Source organism: Chiloscyllium punctatum, chromosome 50, assembly GCF_047496795.1.
Source record: "Chiloscyllium punctatum isolate Juve2018m chromosome 50, sChiPun1.3, whole genome shotgun sequence".
Lineage (NCBI taxonomy): Eukaryota > Metazoa > Chordata > Chondrichthyes > Orectolobiformes > Hemiscylliidae > Chiloscyllium > Chiloscyllium punctatum.
Window position 1 is genome coordinate 43037427 of NC_092788.1, and position 18802 is coordinate 43056228.

Sequence of the window (18802 nt, forward strand, 5' to 3'; positions counted from 1 at the left end):
AGTGTTTGACAGGTTTGGGGGAGCTGAGGGTGATGTTGGATGGATTTGGAGGCAAGCGGGGTGATCTGCTGGTGGTGGGCGGAGGGGGATGTTGGATGGGTTTGGGGGTGGGCAGGGTGCTCTGTTGGGGGGGGCTGAGGGTGACGTTGGATGGGTTTGGGGGTGGGCGGGGTGCTCTGTTGGAGGTGGGCGGAGGGTGATGTTGGATGGGTTTGGAGGTGGGCGGGGTGCTCTGTTGGGGGGGCGGAGGGTGACGTTGGATGGGTTTGGGGGTGGGCGGGGTGCTCTGTTGGAGGTGGGCGGAGGGTGATGTTGGATGGGTTTGGAGGTGGGCGGGGTGCTCTGTTGGGGGGGCGGAGGGTGACGTTGGATGGGTTTGGGGGTGGGCAGGGTGCTCTGTTGGAGGTGGTCGGAGGGTGATGTTGGATGGGTTTGGAGGTGGGCGGGGTGCTCTGTTGGGGGGGCGGAGGGTGACGTTCGATGGGTTTGGGGGTGGGCAGGGTGCTCTGTTGGAGGCGAGTGGAGGGTGATGTTGGATGGGTTTGGGGGTGGGCAGGGTGCTCTGTTGGGGGCGGGCGGAGTGGGATGTTGGATGGGTTTGGGAATGGGCGGGGTGCTCTGTTGGAGGCAGGCAGAAGGTAATGAATGGGTATGGCAGTGGGTGGGGTGATCTGTTGGAGGCGAGTGGAGGGTGATGTTGGATGGGTTTGGGTGTGAGCAGGGTGCTCTGTTGGAGGCGAGTGGAGGGTGATGTTGGATGGGTTTGGGGGTGGGCGGGGAGCTCTGTTGGAGGCGGTTGGAGGGTGGTGTTGGATGGGTTTGGGGGTGGGCAGGGTGCTCTGTTGGAGGTGGGCGGAGGGTGACGTTTGATGGGTTTGGGGGTGGGCAGGGTACTCTGTTGGGGGCGGGCGGAGGGTGACGTTTGATGGGTTTGGGGGTGGGCGGGGTGCTCTGTTGGGGGCGGGCGGAGGGTGACGTTTGATGGGTTTGGGGGTGGGCGGGGTGCTCTGTTGGGGGCGGGCGGAGGGGGATGTTGGATGAGTTTGGGGGTGGGCGGGGTGCTCTGTTGGAGGCGAGTGGAGGGTGGTGTTGGATGGGTTTGGAGGTGGGCGGGGTGCTCTGTTGGGGGCAGGCAGAGGGTGATGTTGGATGAGTTTGGAGGTGGGCGGGGTGCTCTGTTGGAGGTGGGCGGAGGGTGGTGTTGGATGGGTTTGCGGGTGGGCAGGGTGCTCTGTTGGAGGCAGGCAGAGGGTGATGTTGGATGGGTTTGGGGCGGGCAGGGTGCTCTGTTGGAGGCGGGCAGAGGGTGGTGTTGGATGAGTTTGGGGCGGGTGGAGTGATCTGTTGGAGGTGGGCGGAGGGTGGTGTTGGATGGGTTTGGAAACGGGCGAGGGGGCGGTGCTGGAAGATTTTGGGGGCGAGCAGTGGGGCGGTTTTGGGGGCTGATGGGGCGTGAGGTCTCACGCCTGGTTTGCTGCTGCCTAGTCACCTCAATGGGGACTGGGCATTACCAAAAACTCCAAGCCCTCGAGGAACGACATGGAATCGATTAATCGAATAACCAATTATCTGAATGTACTATTGCCCTCCCATCTCGTTCAGATAATCAAGGTTCCTGTGTAAACAGCTGGATGTTAACCTGGTGTTGTGTGATTTTTACCTTCACCCAATCAATCGATCCTTCTGAATGGCCCCAATATTGACCCTGTTCCAGTTTAAGACCTGAATCTGTGGACCTATCTGATCTTTCCCCATAACTATGTTAAAAATGAAGACAGTTGTGGTCACTGGACCCAAAGTGTTCTCTGACTGATACTTCAGTCTCTTGCCCGACCTCGGTTTCTGAGGGGAGGTCCAGTGTTGCATCTGTCTGAGTAGCATGGAGCCCTCTACATCTTGGTTTAGGAAACTTTCTGAGACGTATTTGACAAATTCCACCCCGTACGGTCCTTTTACAATCTGGGTGACCCAGTCAATCCATGGGAAGTTAAAATCTCCATCCAATACTACTTTATTATTTTTATAGGTACCTGCAATCCCACTACGCATTTTCTCCTCTCGTACCCGCTGGCTATTTGGGCGTCTAGAACACCCTTTTTGTTTCTAACTTTTGAAAATATGGCCTCATTTAATGACTGCTTAACAATATTGTCTCTCAGCACTATTGTTCTGTCCTCCCTAATCAAAGGGACAACTTCCCCTGTACCAGGGGGATGAATGGCACTGGATGCAGAGGGGCACCAGTATCCCAGGGAGGAGATTTGCTTGTATTACCTGGCAGAATTTAAATTATTTTGGCAGGGAGTTGAGACTCTGAATAAGACAGGGGCCATCAACTAGTCAGGGGAAAATACATCAGCCATCGAGAGCAAGTTTCGTATCCAGGATATCCGGGGCACAGAATAGGGAGGGAAAAGATGTTTGGTTTTCAGGGAAGCAATTTCAACGCACGAAGCCTGACTGGTAAGGCAGACAAGTTCAGACCATGAATTAGCTCTGGGGACTGGGATATTATAGCCATAACAGAAACATGGCTGAGAGAAGGGCAGGACTGGCAGCTCAGTGTTCCAGGATACAGAAGCTACAGGCGTGACAGAAGGACATCGCCAAAGCCTCAGCAATCCCTTTCCTCAATTCGTACAGTAACTTTAGGTACATCCCGTCTGGTCCAACAGACTTGCCTATCCTTGTGTTTACAAAATACTCAGCACATCTTCCTTCTTAACATCAACCTGTTCACATATATCAGTCCTTTTTATGCTGTCCTCACAAATGACAAGGCCCCTCTCAGTAGTGAATACTGAAGCACAGTATGCATTAAGAAAATTCCCTACCTCCTGTGACTCCAAGCACAAGTTCTCTCCACTACCCCTGGCCGGCCCAACCCCACTCTGGCCATCCTCTTGTTCCTCACATAAGGGAAATTGCCTTACGGGATTTCCTTAATCCTTCCCAACAATGCTTTATCATGCCCCCTTCTAGTTGCCCTAAGTACATTCCACGCTTCCTTCCTGGTACCTTCAGAGAATCCCGACAGTGTGGAAACAGGCCAGTTGGCCCAACACCTCTATACCAACCCAGCCCCATTCCCCCACCCTATTATGCTCCATTTGCCCTGACTAATGCGCCAAACCTACCCATCCCTGAACACTATGGGTAATTTAGCACGGCTAAGTCACCTAATCTGCACATCGTTGGACTGTTTGTGGAAACTGGAGTACCTGGAGGAAACCCACGCAGACAGGGGAAGAATGCACAAACTCCCCACAGTCGCCTGTAATCGACAGGCTGTAATCGAAATGGAGTCCGTGATGCTATGAGGATGCAGTGCTACCCAATGTAACTCTCTGGAGCCCTGTCTGATCCTTGCTTCCTCAACCTTAAGTAAACTTCCTCCTTCCTCTTGACTAGATGCTAAGGTCGATGTGGACAATGCTGACTACTCTGCCTTCATCTATCTTTGGCCACCTCCTCAAAGAGTCAATCCTGTTTGTGAAACATGGTTTCCCACTCACAAAGCCATGCTGACCATCTCGAATCAGCCCTTGCCTTTGTAAATGTAAAGAGCTCCTTTCTCTCAGAATCTCCTCCAACAACTTCCCCATCACTGGGCTCACTGGGCTGTAATTGCCTGGTTTTTCCCTGCAGTCCTTAGCAATGGAACAGCATTAGCCGCCCTCCAGTCTTTCAGCAACTCACAGTGTCTGTTGATGATATAAATATCTCTGTTAGGGTTACTGCAATCTCTTCCCTCGGTTCCCACAATATACTAGGATCGACCTAATGAGCTACTGAAGACTGATCTACTTTATTTATTTTAATATTCCAGCACTTTCTCTTCTCTGTTGAGGATTCTTTCCAAGACATCATTATTTATTTCCAAGTTCCCCAGCTTCCGTGTCTTTCACCACAGTAAATACTGACAAGACTATTTTGTCTAATGTCTCACCCATCTCCTCTGGTTCCACACATGGGTGACCTTATTGATCTTTAAGGGACCCTATTCTCTACCAAGTTACTCCTTAGCCCTTATTGAAACTTGTTTAAAGGCTTTTGATAATTCAAATACACCATATCCACTATACCACTACACCCCTCCTACACCTTTGCAATTCTTCCATTTATATTCACACCAATAAAGTAAATACAACAGGCTCAAAAACAAATTCTCTTTTATCAAATGTGTTTCCTTTGACATATCCTTTCTAACAATTTCAGTATGCTCCCGACGTACTGTTAGGCTAACACTATTTGGTTTCAGACTGACAGCAGAAAGGGGTTGTGGGAGTTCTTGTTTATCAATCTGAAAAAGGTAGCTCACAGGACCAGCAGGTAATAGAGAAGGCAAATCAAATGCTGGCATTTATTGCAGAGGGAATGGAGACTTAAAATAGGCAAGTCTAGCTAAAACTATGCAAGGTACAAGTCAGACCACACCTCGAATATTATGAACAGTGTGAGTGCCCGAAGGAAAGATATTGTCACATTGGAGGCAGGTCAGAGAAGGTTCACTCAGCTGATCCTGGGAATGGAGGGATTTTCTAATAAGAAGGTGGAGTAGGTTGAGGTTGAACCCATTGAAGTTTACATAATGAGAGAGAAATGGAATGAAACATCCAAGATTCTGATGGGGTCTGATCGGGCAGATGCTGGGAAGTTAGTAAATAGAACAGTACAGCACAGCAACAGGTCCTTCGGCCCACCACGTCTATGCTGTTCAAGATACTATTCTAACTCATACCATCTGCTTGCACATGGTCCATATCCCTCTGTTCTCTGCCTGTTCATGTTTCTGTCTAAATCCCACTTCAAAACTTTACTCACATTTCTGCTTCTACGTCCTCCCTCGGTAACATCCACTCTATGTAAAAAAGAACTTGCCTCACACATCTCGTTTAAACTTCCTCTTTCTCACCTTAAACCTATGTGCTCCAATATTTGAAACTTACACATTGGAAAAACGATTCAGACTATCGATATTATCTATCCCTGTTCCAAATGTTATATTCCTGTATCTGGTCACCTGTCAGCCTCTGATACTCTCACAAAACAACCCAACTTTGTTTAATTTCCTCTTACAGCTAACACACCCTTAAAAACCCTAACACAGGCAACGTGCTGATAAACCCGTTTTGCACCTTCTCCAAAGCCTCCCCATCCTTCCTATTGTGTGGAGATGAGACCTGCACACAGTACTGCAAATGTGGCCAAACCAACTTTTTTATAGAATCACAGCATCAGATGCAAACCACTATAACCCAACATTGTGACTGATGAAGGCTAGTACTCCATTTGCTTTCTTTCCCATCTGAAATACTTCTGTTGCCATTTTCTGGGAGTTACTGACTTGCACCAAGATCCTTCTGTATATCAATATCCCTCAGTATGCTAACATTCATCTTGAATTGGACATCATCTCACACTTGTCCAGATTAAACTCAATTTGCCATTTCTGTCTATCTCTCCAACTGTTCTGTAACCTCCTGCGGATATTAATGAATCAGCGAAACAAAGGTTTTGTGGAAAAGGCAGGAAAGTAGAGTTGAACAGTATCAGATCAGCCATGATCTGATTGAAGGACAGAGCATACTCAATGGGCCAAATGGCCTCATTCCCCTCTTACATGTCATGGTCTGAGCACAAACTCAATATATCCTGCATAATATTATGGGTCTCTGCTCACAGAACTCCTTTATAATGGGATTATTGGATTTTTATTAGTACACAGCATTTGATCTACAAATATGATATGATGTTATAGAAAACCATCTCACAAACAATCCAGGATTCTATCCATCACAGCACTGATACTCATTGCTGTATCAGTCGGCATGGAGACCACTGTCACACACAGTTACTGAACTGCCCTTGCCATAAGTACATTCAGTGTCCTGACTGTAACCATATTGACATTCCCATCACTGGTTGGTGCCTACAAAAGAATTCCTGCTAACGGTTGCTGCTGTTTGTTTATTCTCAGCTCCACTTTTCATATTCAGATCCAAGTGACTGTCTCATTAATGCATTAAACTCATCCTTCCTTGACAACTTGTTGGCTTTTTGCCTAGTCTGCCTATTGGGACTAGATTGGGTTGGGATATCTGCTCAGCATGGATGGGTTGGACCGAAGGGTCGGTTTCCATCCTATACATCTCTCTGACTCTAATGAATCTATCCCAACAACCCTTCGATATTCCCTTCTCAGCGATGGTCATTCTGCAGCTATATCTCCGAAATGACAGTTCCATCATATCTGTTCACTGTCATTCCATCTGCCTTATGTCATTCCTCAGTAGTGGGAGGGGTTTGAACAGATGGGTAGAGATAACAGAGATAGGGAGGCTTACAGGGTCTTGAGGATGTTAGAGTTAAACAGAGTTACATCTGGTCAAGAATGTTCATGGGACAAAGGGGTTTGGGGATTGGAGGATTTTACAGATATAGAGGGAGCTGGATTAGATTCTGGAGATAGGGATAGGGATGGAGAAAGGAAGAGGTAGGCAGACTGAGAGGCACAGACAGGGAGCTGTTTCATCTAGGAGATTGTTGTGTATACTAACAGAGATATGGAAGGTTGTCGTGACTGAAGATGTTTACAGATATAAGAAGGCTTCTAGGCTCTGGAGGCTACATAAATAGAAAGGCGATGGAGAATGCCAGGTTACTGGGTTGGAGACAGTTACACAAATGGGGAGTGTTGCACAAACTGAAAGAGGTTCCTGTGGTCGCGAGGGGTATGGTGTCAGGAATGAGGGGGAAATTTTAAAAGATAAAGATCAAAGAATTGGAGAAGGATAAGGAGATTACAATTATTTCACAGCTAAGGAAGGGTTGTAGGAGCTGGAGAAGATTACATAGGTAGGGACGGATGGAGAGGTTAAAGACAAATACATTGACATGGAGGATGGTATTGATGGGAGGAGCTTACAGGGACAGACAGGTCTGTCAGGGTTTACAGGGATGCAGGAATTTAGTATCTACTGCAGAAGTTCAGGAATTAGGGTGTTAGGGATTGGAGAACTTAACAGAGACAGAGAGAATGGTATGGAGATTGCAAACAGAGGAAGGATTATCGGGACTGGAGAATATTACAGAGATCACTAACACAGCATGGGCCAGGATTGATGCCTGCGATCCCCTGTGCTGTCGCATTGAGGACCAGTACAGCAGGGGTGAAATCAGGATCCTCACAAGATGGTGGGAATGAAGTCTAGAATGTTGCTGTTCCTTGTCCAGCTCTGTATCTATGTCCGGTCTTCCAGGTCTGAATATAGAAGTCTACTACCTCCACCCTGTACTGTTTACTGTGAGTGATCTTACCGGCTGCAGGAATTACTGAAAAGGCTCCAGATCTCCCTCTCCATCTCTCTCTGGCTGACCAACCAGCTTCAATGAGATGATGGATGAGACAGGAGTTAGGAACATCCTGATTACCTGCATGAGACAGAAATAGACAGAATGGGAAATTAGACTGATGCAATGAGGATAACTCATGTAGAGTGGCACAGAGTCCAGCAGAGGTCTCGAAAATCCCATCCCTTGCCTGTGCTGCTGCATCTCTCTGGAATGGACAATTCTGTTGACTCAGGATCTCATGCCATCTGTAAGAGGGAGGAATGCTGACAGAGGCAGCAAGTAGACTGACACAGCGAGAGATACCACATGGAGAGATACTGAGTGATATCACATTAATAGACGCTGCATTAACAGGGAATTGTTTGAATTTGTAACAAAGGCACTGGGATAATTGTGAGGGGATTCAACCTTCGAATCTTATCATCTCTTTGGCGGTGGGTCACAGACGAGGCTGACTCTCTCCCACTCTCAGTGGAGGCGGGGGGTTGGGGGTCTAGAGTTGGCTGTATAGACCGATGTTGCCTTTCACAGAATCTGTTACACTTGGAGCAGAAGGTGGACATGGGAAGGGGGTGGGTGGGGCATTGGTGTGGCAGCGCGCTCCTTGTGTTTTTTTTCCCCTGGATTCCCATTTTCCCCACACCAAATCTCGAAGTGTTTGACACCTTCCCAGTGCTCCTTCCCCACTTCGGACGGTCTTGGCCCAGGACTGAGCGGATTTGATTAAGAAATGAAAACAAATGATCAATTCTGAAGAAGCCAATGTTTAGAAATGTGGACACATTTGTTAAAGAGATCGCTAGGGAGTCTCCGAGCAGGAGGAGTGCAGTAGGAAGAGGAAACATTGTCAGCGTTTAATCAGATGATCAGAACAGGGAGAATTGAAGGTGCTGGAGGAGGTGAGGGTGTCACAGAGAGGGGCAAAGGCCTGAACAGTGTTACAAAGCCAGAATTGCTGCAGCTCGAGCTGTTTGCAGAGGTAGGGATGGACATCTGTATTTTCATTGATTCATACATGGCCTGAGGATGTCACCGGATGGACCAACATACATTACCCCACTGCTAATTGCCCAGAGGCAGCTCAGAGTCAGCCATATTGCTGCGGGACTGGAGTCACATGTGAGCAAAACCAGGCAAGAATGTCATATATCCCTCTCTAATGGACATATGTAAACAAGTTGATTTTTACCAGATAATCAACAATGCTTATACGGTGGCCTCACTAATATCCTGTACAGATACACCATGACATCCCAACACCTACTCTCAATGCTCTGCCCAATGAAGGGTGACCATCCCAAATGCCTGCTTCACCTGTGACGCTACTTTCAAAAAAACTGTGTACCTGCGTCCTTGGGTCACTGATTAACAACAGTACCCAGGGCCCGAACATTAATTGTACAAGTCCAGCCTGGTCTGCTTTACCACAATACAACATCTTGCATTTCTCCACCTGTTATTCCTAACCTCAGTGGTCCAGCACTACTGTTGATTCCTTTGTACTCTTCGATAACCCTCTTCACTGTCCACATTATCGCCAATTTCGGTCTCACTCACAAACTTGCTAACCATAGCTCCTGTATTATCATCCAAACTGTTTATATAAATGATGCACAACAGTGACCCGCACCGAACCCCAGGGCACACCGTTGGTCACAGGCCTGCAGTTTGAGCAGCAACCCTCTATGAACATGCTCTGTCTCCTACCGTCAATCCGGTTTTGTATCTAGTTACTGAGCGCTCCCTGGTTATGTCTGATCTAAACTTACTAACCAGTCTGCCATGCAGAACCTTGTCAAAGGCCTTGATAAAGTTCATGTGGACATTGTGTACTGCTCTGCTTTGCTCTCTCACTTGTCTATCTCCACACTCAGGTTTGAGGCATGATTTCCCATGTACAAAGCCATGCTGACGATCGTTAATCTGTCCTTACCTTTCCAAATGTACGATGATCGTTTTCCTCAGAATCTCCTCCAACAACTTACCACCCTGCCATCAGTCTCACTGGTCCGTAGTAGCTGTCGATGATACAAATATCTCTGGAAGGGGTCCTGTAATTTCCTCCCTCGCTTCTCACAAGGCGCTGGGATACATCTGACCATCTAACTTTTGCATTTTAAGACATCCAGCACCTCCTGTTCTCCAATGTGCACTCTTTTCAAGACATCCCTATGTATTTTCCCAAGTTCCCGAGCTTCCATGTCTTTCTCCACAGTAAATCCTAACACAAAATATTTGTTCAGTATCTCCCCCATCAGCAGTGATTCCACACAGACAGCCTCATTGACCTTTCAGGGGCCCTATTCTCTCACGAGCTAATTTTTAGCCCTTGTTGAAACTTGTCAAAATGCTTCTGAAATTTCAAATATCCCTCTACCGCAACTAGTCTCCCCCACCCTTATCTATTCTGCCATTTAAGGTCACACCATAATATAGAATCCAACAGATTTAAAAATATTCCCCTTTTATAAAATCATACATATCACATTGTTTCTAAGTATCTAGTTATCATTTATTGTCATATTCTTTATAGCACATTCCAGCACGTTCCCGACTTACTGTCAGGCTAACACCATTTGGTTTCAGACTGACTGCACAAAGGTTTTGGGAATCCTTGTGAATCAATCTGAAACAGGTAGCTTACAGCATCAGCAGGTAATCGAGAAGGCAAATCAGATGCTGCCATTTATTACAAAGGGAGTGGAGTCTAAAAATAGGGAGCTCTTGCTAAAACGATGCAAGGTACAAGTCAGACCACACCTAGATTATAATGAACAGTACGCGTGCCCTGAGGAAAGACATTCTTGTGTTGGAGGCAGGCCAGGGAAGGTTCACTCGGCTGATCCTGGAGAGGGCGGGATTTTCCAATGAGAAAAGGTGAAGTAGATTGCCCTTGAACCTATTGGGGTTTTGAAGAATGGGAAAGATATTGAATGAAACATCTAGGATTCGGAGGGGCTTTGACAGGTTAGATGTCGTTAAGTTAGAAAATCGGATAGTACAGCAGAGTAATAGGCCCTTCGGCCCACCGTGGCTGTGCTGACCATGATGCTATTCTAAACTAATCCCATCTGCCTGCACATGGGAGATATCCCTCTATTCTCTGTTTGTTCATGTTTCTGTCTAAATGCCCACCAAATATTTACTCTTGTTGCCACCTCTCCCACCTCCTGAGCAGCTTTGACCCTCTCGGTAAAGACAATTGGCCTCATTCATCTCACTTAAAACTTCTCACTCTCACCTTAAACCGATGCACCCTAGTATTTGATATTTCGACATTGGAAGAAGGATTCCAACTATCCACACTATTCACGCCTCTTCTAATGCTATATACCTGTACCAGGTCACCCCTGATAGTCACGCAAAACAATCCAACTGTGTCCAACCTCCTTATAGTAAACACATTCTCATCGAGGCATCATTCTGCCAACCCTCTGTTGCAACCTCCCTAAAACCTCCACATCCTTCTTGTGGTGTGTCGATGAGAACGACACGCAACCTTCCAAACATGGCCGAATGAAGTTTCATTCAGTCACAACATGGCATGCAAACGTCTGTACTCAATACTGTGCCCAATAAAGGTAAGCATACCATACTCCCCCTCGACCACCACATCCTGTTGTGTTGTGATGTTTAGGGAGCTATGGATTTGCTTCCAATGTCTCTGTTTATCAATGTTTCCAACGAGTCAATTAGTGTCCTTCTCTCTTCCATTTTACTTCATAAATGCATCACTTCACACCTGTCCTGATAAAATTCAATTTGCCACATTTCTACCCAGCGTTCCAGCAGATCTACATAGTGCTGCAACCTTGAACACTCTTCCTCACTATCCACAATTCCCCTAACTATCCCTAATCATTACATGCCTTTCCAAATATCGTCTGCAAAATTACCACTCAAACTGCTGACCTTTTCACCTGAATCACAGATATAAATTACACACAGACATCGCAGCACTGATCCTTGTGAAACAGCATTGGCCACAGACGTCCAAACAGGAATTCACCACTGCACATACCTCTGTCTACTATCACCAAAAAAATATTGCATCCAACTTAACAACGAGCATGGATTGTGATTTGATCTTCCAGATCCCCCTTGCTATTTGGAAGCTGTCCATTCAAAATGACTCTATATTTTGATTCCCAGATTAAATTGGCTGTCTCACTAATGCACTGACTGCGTCCTTTCTTCACAACAAAGCAGGACCTTGTTTGGTTTTTTGCTGATCCTGCCTAAATCCCTACGACCCCTCAATAATCACATTGCTGTCATGAGCATTCTGCAGCCACACCTCCACAATAACAGTTCGATCATATCGGTTCTCTTCAGTTAATGCTGTCATTCCATCTGCCTTGTTGCAAATGCATGGCGCGTGTCACTGAGAGAGGGCCTTTGAGGGATGGTTAGAGGTCACAGAGTGGGAGAGATGTTTGGGGGCGTGACAATGTTGCAGGGTTAAACATAGTTACAGTTGCTACAGAAAGTTCGCAGGAGAAAACATTTTATTGTTTGGAGGAAGTTAGAGAGATAAAGCGTCTTTGACTAGATTCCAGAGATAGGGACGTGTGTAGGGTTGTGGATCGTTACATGGACTATGTTGATCAGGGCGTAGAAACATTCACAGGATTCCAGGATGTCGTACATTTAACAATAGTTGTGGGATCTGGAGAATATCACAGTGATAGGGAGGATGGCATGGACTGGAGAATATTACAGGGAAAGGGTGGTTAGTATGGACTGGGGAATGTTGCAAGCACATGGAAGATGATATAAGCTGGAGAATGCTGCAGCAATAGAGAGGAGTATATGGACTGGAGGATGTTGCACGGACAGGGATGAAGTTGGAGACTGGATACAGTTCGAAGGAGAGATGAATTTATGTACTGGAAGGTATGTCAGAGAGAGTGAGTGGTGTGCATGCTGCAAGATACGACAGGGATAGGGAAGCTTGTCGAGACTGGAGGAGAGAGTGATAGAGAGTCTTGTGAGAGACCAGATTCACTTATGAGCAAAAGATGTGCTACAGTGAGCAGAGCGTTTTGCAGATATAAATGAGGATACAATGGTCACAAAGCAGTCACACCTATACATAGGTATATAGGAACTGAAGGAATTGAAGAGATTACACAGGCTAGGAGTGTTGTATGCAGAGGAGGAGATTAACCTGATAGGAAAGCTTTTAGAGACTCAACAACGTTAGGAAATAATGGGAATTGCAATGGTGAGAGCAGGTTTCAACGATTCGGAGGATATAGACCTGAAGGAGCTTTGACAGATAGCGATGGTACAGTAAAGGGAATTGTAGTGGCTTCCCTTTCATAAGCAATCCATAAGCACTTAAAACAGCCTGTTTGACATATACATTATCTCTCGACCATTCATCAGACAGCGCTGCAAATACTTCACTGGCTCTGCCTCCCAGCTTAGACTGAACTAGCATTACCCAGAAGACCTCGGGCCACTCAACCTGTCTGTGCAATTTTTCAAATGAAATACAGAGTTCCTTGACAGTCGAGTCACAGGTAGTTAGGATAGAGAAGAAGGCGCTTGGTATGCATTCCTTTATTGGTCAGAGTATTGAGTACAGGAGTTGGGAGGTCATGTTGCGGCTGTACAAGACAGTGGTTAGGCCACTTTTGGAATGCTACATGCAGCTCTGTTCTACTTCCGATCGGAAGGATTTTGTGAAACTTGAAAGGGTCCAGAAAAGATTTACAAGGATGTTGCCAGGGATGAGCTATAGGGAGAGTTTGAACAGGTGATGGTTGTTTTTCCTGGAGAGTCGGAGGCTGAGGGTGACCTTATAAAGGTTTATAAAATCAATAGGGGCATGGAAGGGTAAATACACAAAGTCTTTCTCCTGGGGTGTGCGAGTCCAGAATTATAGGGCGAGGTTTAGAGTGAGAGTAGAAAGATATAAAAGATAAAAAGGGGCAACTTTTTCACGCAGAGGATAGTACATATATGGAATGAGCTGCCAGAGGAAGTGGTGGAAGCTAGTACAACTGCAACAGTTAAAATACATCTGGATGGTTATATGAATAGGAAGGGTTTAGAGGGAGATGGGCTGGGTGCGAGCAGGTGGGACTACATTGGGTTGGGATATCTGATCTGCAGGTTGGGACCATGAATGGGTTGTGGAACCTGAAGGATGTTCTGATTTGAACAACAGGTAATGTTTGATTGGATCTTTCAGCCAATCTTACAGATGGTACAATTGCAACATTGAAGAAGTATTTGGATGGATATCTGAATAGCAAGGGTTTGGAGGGAGATAGGCTAGGTACTGGCAGGTGGGACTAGATTGGGTTGGAATATCCTGTCGGCATGGCTGGGTTGGAATGAAGGGTCTGTTTCCATGCTGTATATCTGCATGACTGTAAGATCGGCTGAATGGTCCAATCAAAAATTACCTGTGGTTCAAATCATAATATCCTCCAGGTTCCACAAGCCATCCCCTGTCCCATCCTGCAGGTTCAATGAATCCCGGAACCTCTAACCTTCTGCAAGTCCCACGTCCCTTCCGACATTTGTACCATCCTCCAGGTTCTGCAGCCCTTCATACCTCGGAACATGGCGCAGACTCTCCAACTCCTCCTTCCTCTGCAATGTTCCCCAGAAGAGCACTGGAGGATGGTGGGGGTTACAGAGATATGGAGGGACATCAGGATGGGAGGATTTTGCAGACATTAGGAATATAGGGACTTGAGGAGGTTTCACAGTTTATGAGTGTTGTAGGGACCGGAGGAACTTACAAAGATAGGGATAGTTTTAGATTGGAGGATTCTGCAGAAAACCTTTACGTGGTTAAATACAGGATTCTTAGCCGCGTGCAGGAACAAAGGAATCCTGTATCCCTCAGGTTCCCACCCAAGTTGACAGGCTGTTAAGAAGGCGGATGGTGTGTTGGCTTTCATTAGCAGGGGGATTGAATTTAAGTGGTGTGAGATTTTGCTGCAGCTCTACAGAACCCCAGTTAGACCACACTTCGAATATTTTGAACAGTTCTGTTTGCTTCATTATAGGGAGGACGTGGAAGGTTTAAAGACAGTGCAGAGGAGATTGAGCAGGATGCTGCCTGGACTGGAGGACATGCCCATAGAAGGTAGGTTGTGGAAGCTAGGGCCTTCCTGATCAGAGTTAAGGAGGAAGAATGGTGACTTGATAGAGATGTACAAGGGAATAAGAGGGATAGATAGAGTGGAGAACCAGAGACTACTTCCCATGGCGAAATGGCTATCACAAGGGGACATAAGTTTAAGGTAATTGGCGGAAGGTTTAGCTTAGATATCAAAGGGATATGGGCCAGGTGCTGGCAGGTAGGACTAGATTGGGTTGGGATATCCTGTCGGCATGGACGGGACTGGTCCGTTATTTACACAGAGTGTGGTGGGTGCGTGGAATGGACTGCCAGCCATGGTGGTAGATTCAGACACATTACAGACATCTCAGCAACTCTTGGATAGGCACATCAATGAATAGTAAAATGTAAGGTATGTCGGTTCATTTCACCTTCAGAGTAGGATAAAAGGTCAGCACAATATTGAGGGTGGAAGGGGTTGTACTGGAATGTGCTATTCCATGTTCTAAATAGCAAGGGTTATGATGGCAGCAAGAGGTTTCGGGAACCGGGACAGGATGCGATCTGAATGAAGTGACACAAATAGGAAGCGTTGCAAAAGTTGTATGAGGTAACAGAGATAGCAATGGTCTGATCTGGATCAGATGACCAAGACTGGGAGAATTGTGGGGACTGGAGGTGGTTTCACAGTGAGGGAGGAGCATAGAGCCACAGGAGGTTACAGAAATGTGGAGAGCTGGCGGGCCTACAGGAGTTCATGGAGATGGGAAGGTTGGGAGGAATGGAGCAGTTTGCAGGGATAAGGATGTTGGTAGGATGGGGTGTTTTACACAGACAGGAATGTTTCAGGTGAATGGAGCTGAGTACAGAGATAAAGTGGGTTGTACAGATTGGAAAAACAAATAGACATATGGAGGGTAGTCGTGACTGAAGATGTTTATAGGCACAGGAAGGCTGAGGTTCCGCAGGTTATTTAGATAAAGAGGGTGTGGAATCAGACAGATTCTCCAAGTGACAAAGACAGCAATTTTGGTTGGAGACAGTTTCACAGATTAGGGAGCATCAGTAACCTCCTCCAGTTTGGTCAGAGTGGGGAAGGGTTGTAGGGGAGGATGATGTTTACACATGGAAGAGCTGGAGAAGATTGTGGAAATGAGTAGATGGACAGAGACACTGGAGGAGCTTACATTGACAGGGTGGGTGCTGGCAATGAAAATATATCACATCGATAGAGGGTCTTGGAGGAACTGTATTGAAAGAGTCACAGACATTGGAATGACTTCTGCAGATTGGGAGTATTACAGGGACTGAGAGGATTGTAGGGTCTCCACAGATTGATCGTGTCTTTAAGAATATGTAGATATGGAAATCTTAAACCCAATGCATGCAGTCTTCATTTCAAGACCAGAGCCTTATTATCCCTCATCAGCCAAGGATCCCTAACCCTGCCAGCTTTTCCCTTTATCCCAATGGGGCATACGGGTCCTGGATTCTTTAGACCACACTTTGGAAAGCCTCCCATTTGCCAGTTGTTCCTTTTCCTTCAAACAGACTCACCCAATCGATTAGAATCATAATATGGAGGTGCCGGTGTCGGACTGGGGGTGTACTAAGTTAAAAATCACCCGACACTCGGTTCCTGTCCAATCGGTTTATTCGAAAGCACGAGCTTTCAGAGCACTGCTTCTTCATCAGGTGGTTGTGGAGCACAATCCTAAGGTACAGAATTTATAGCAACAGGATGGCAGTGTCATGGAATATAATATCAAACAAATTTAGTTGAAGCCTTTCATCTGTTACAGTGATCACCAGCGCTTCCAAAGCGAGTTGGATTATAGCTGGGCATTGTGCAATTTTATCTTCACGTCATTGACGCTGGGCAGATCCTGCCTACTGGCCCCAAACTTGGCCCTGTTCCAGTTTTCCTCTTCAATCTGTGGACCTGCTGATCTTTTTCCATAACTATGTTAAAACGAAGACAGTTGTGGGCACTGGACCCAAAGTGCTCTCTGAATGACACTTCAGTCACTTGCCCGACCACGTTTTCTGAGGGGAGGTCCAGTGTTGCACCTGCCTGAGTAGAGTAGGGCCCTCTGCATATTGATTTAGGAACCTTCCTTGGACACATTTGAAAAATTGCCCTCCGTCCAGGTCTTTTTATACTCTAGGTGGCCCAGTCAATACAGGGAATATCAAAATCTCCAGCCTGCACTCCTCTATTATTCCTATAGTTATCAGCAATCTCTCTACACAGCTGCTCCTCTGGTATCTGTTGGGTCTACAACAGTCTACAATACAGTCCCAACAAAGTGACCACCCCCCTTCTTCTTTCTAACTTCTAACCATGTGGAATTTTAAAAAAATATATGTTTTAATAATTGGAATTAACAATCCATAAATAAGTATTGATAAAAATCCAAACACAGAGAAAGACAACAGTTCACTCTCATGTGGTCTGCAGGACATCCCCACAGCAAAGTGTTTGCCTCTCAATGACCCTGTGAAATGGGCGAGCCAGCTGCTTAGCTCAAGGGCAGCAAGGGATGGGCAATAAAGGCTAGTCAGACAGAGACACCCACATCCCATACCTGATTTTTAAAAAAATCCATTCAGATTGGTCCCAGCACAGTTCCAGTGGAACAATGTCCTGGCCAATCACGTTGGTAGATTTATGGACAGGGCTTTAAACTGACAGAGAGGATGCAGGGACAGGCTTCAGGTGAAAGGAACTTTCCAAATCCAAAGAGAAAACGTGAAGCATCAGAGCAGCGTGAAAATGTGACTGAAGACAACAGAAAGGAACTGGATGGGACAGAGTTTAACTAAAACTGTAGATCAGCAAATCCATTTGTGACAGGACATTGTGGGAACGAGTAAATTATGTTTTTTATTAATGGACAAAGTCTCTGCAACAAGGTAGATGGATTTGTGACACAGAGATAAAAGAGATTTAGACACCAGAGAGATGTGGTTACAGGGTGAACAAAAGGTGAAACGTAAATATTCAATGGTTCACAACCTTGTGCAAATTCAGGCAAAATGGACGACGCTAACAATAATGGGTAAGAAAGGCATTACAGAGAAAGCATTTGGCATCAGATCATGAAGTAGAGTCAGGCTGAATGTAATTTCTGGCTACTACTTGCCAAGGACACAAACAGCAGAACAGTTTTAGACCACCCACCGAACAGCATTTCATGGCTCAACACTGCAATAAATAGGGATTCATTGGAATGTTTAATACAGGCATGGGGAACATTTAGTGAAACGTCAATATTCGCAAAGTCTGGGACAATCACACTGACAACAGTGATATTGGAAGAGGAGTTCAGAGAATTTTTTTCAGTGTTTCTTCGAATAACACATTGTGCAACTGGCGAGGGTCGTAACTGTCTCAGAGAGACTGTTGTGTGATAAAACTTAGTGAATGAGTAATGTCACCTGGAGAGATCCTCTGGGAAATTGTGATAAAGTGCAGTTTAAAGAAATGTAAAGTTTTAAAGTGAATCACAGAAAGGACAAGCTACAACTAGAAACAAAAATAGCCAATTACATGGGTTGGAGAGAAGAACTGACCAAGATAAACAGGCTAAACAGACTGAAATATGTGCCTGTAAATGAACAGTGGAAAACATTTGAAGGGACAGTGCAAAATACTCAACAAAAGGACATTCCATTGAAACAGTAAAAACCTCAGCAAGAAATTCCTCACTCAGGACAAAAGGGATCATACGAGATTATGAGGCTGAGAAGATCACCAAAAAGTACTTAAAATCCTGAAGTGAGAGAGTGTTTTAGGAGTAAATGTTAATGGATTGGAATGGGTCTGCTCGCAGGAGGGGGGCTGTGGGAAGGGGAGCCACGGTCAGGGTTTAGTGACACAATAGGAACAGGGAGAGGTGAAGGTGCTGGAGGTGGTGAGAGTGTCACAGAGAGTGGTCAGGGTGTTACAAAGCCAGTACGAATTGCTGCAGCTGGAGGTGTTTGCAGAGGGAGGTAGGGACATATGTATTTTTATTTATTCATTCATGGGATGTAGGTGTCACTGCCTGGAACAACGTTCTTTGGCCCCACTGCTAATTCCCCAGAGGGCAGCTCAGAGTCAGCCATATTGCTGCGGGTCTGGAGTCACATGTCGGCCAGACCAGGTTAGAATATTTGATGTCCTTCCCTAAAGGAGGTTAGTGAACTAGATGAGTTCTTCCTCCTGATCAACAATGTTTTAATGGTGGCCCCACCAATGCCTTTTACAGATACAACATGACATCCCAACTCTTACTCTTAATGCTCTCCCCAATGAAGGGAACCATCCCAAACACCTGCTTCACCAGCCTGTCTACCTGTGACACCACATTCAAA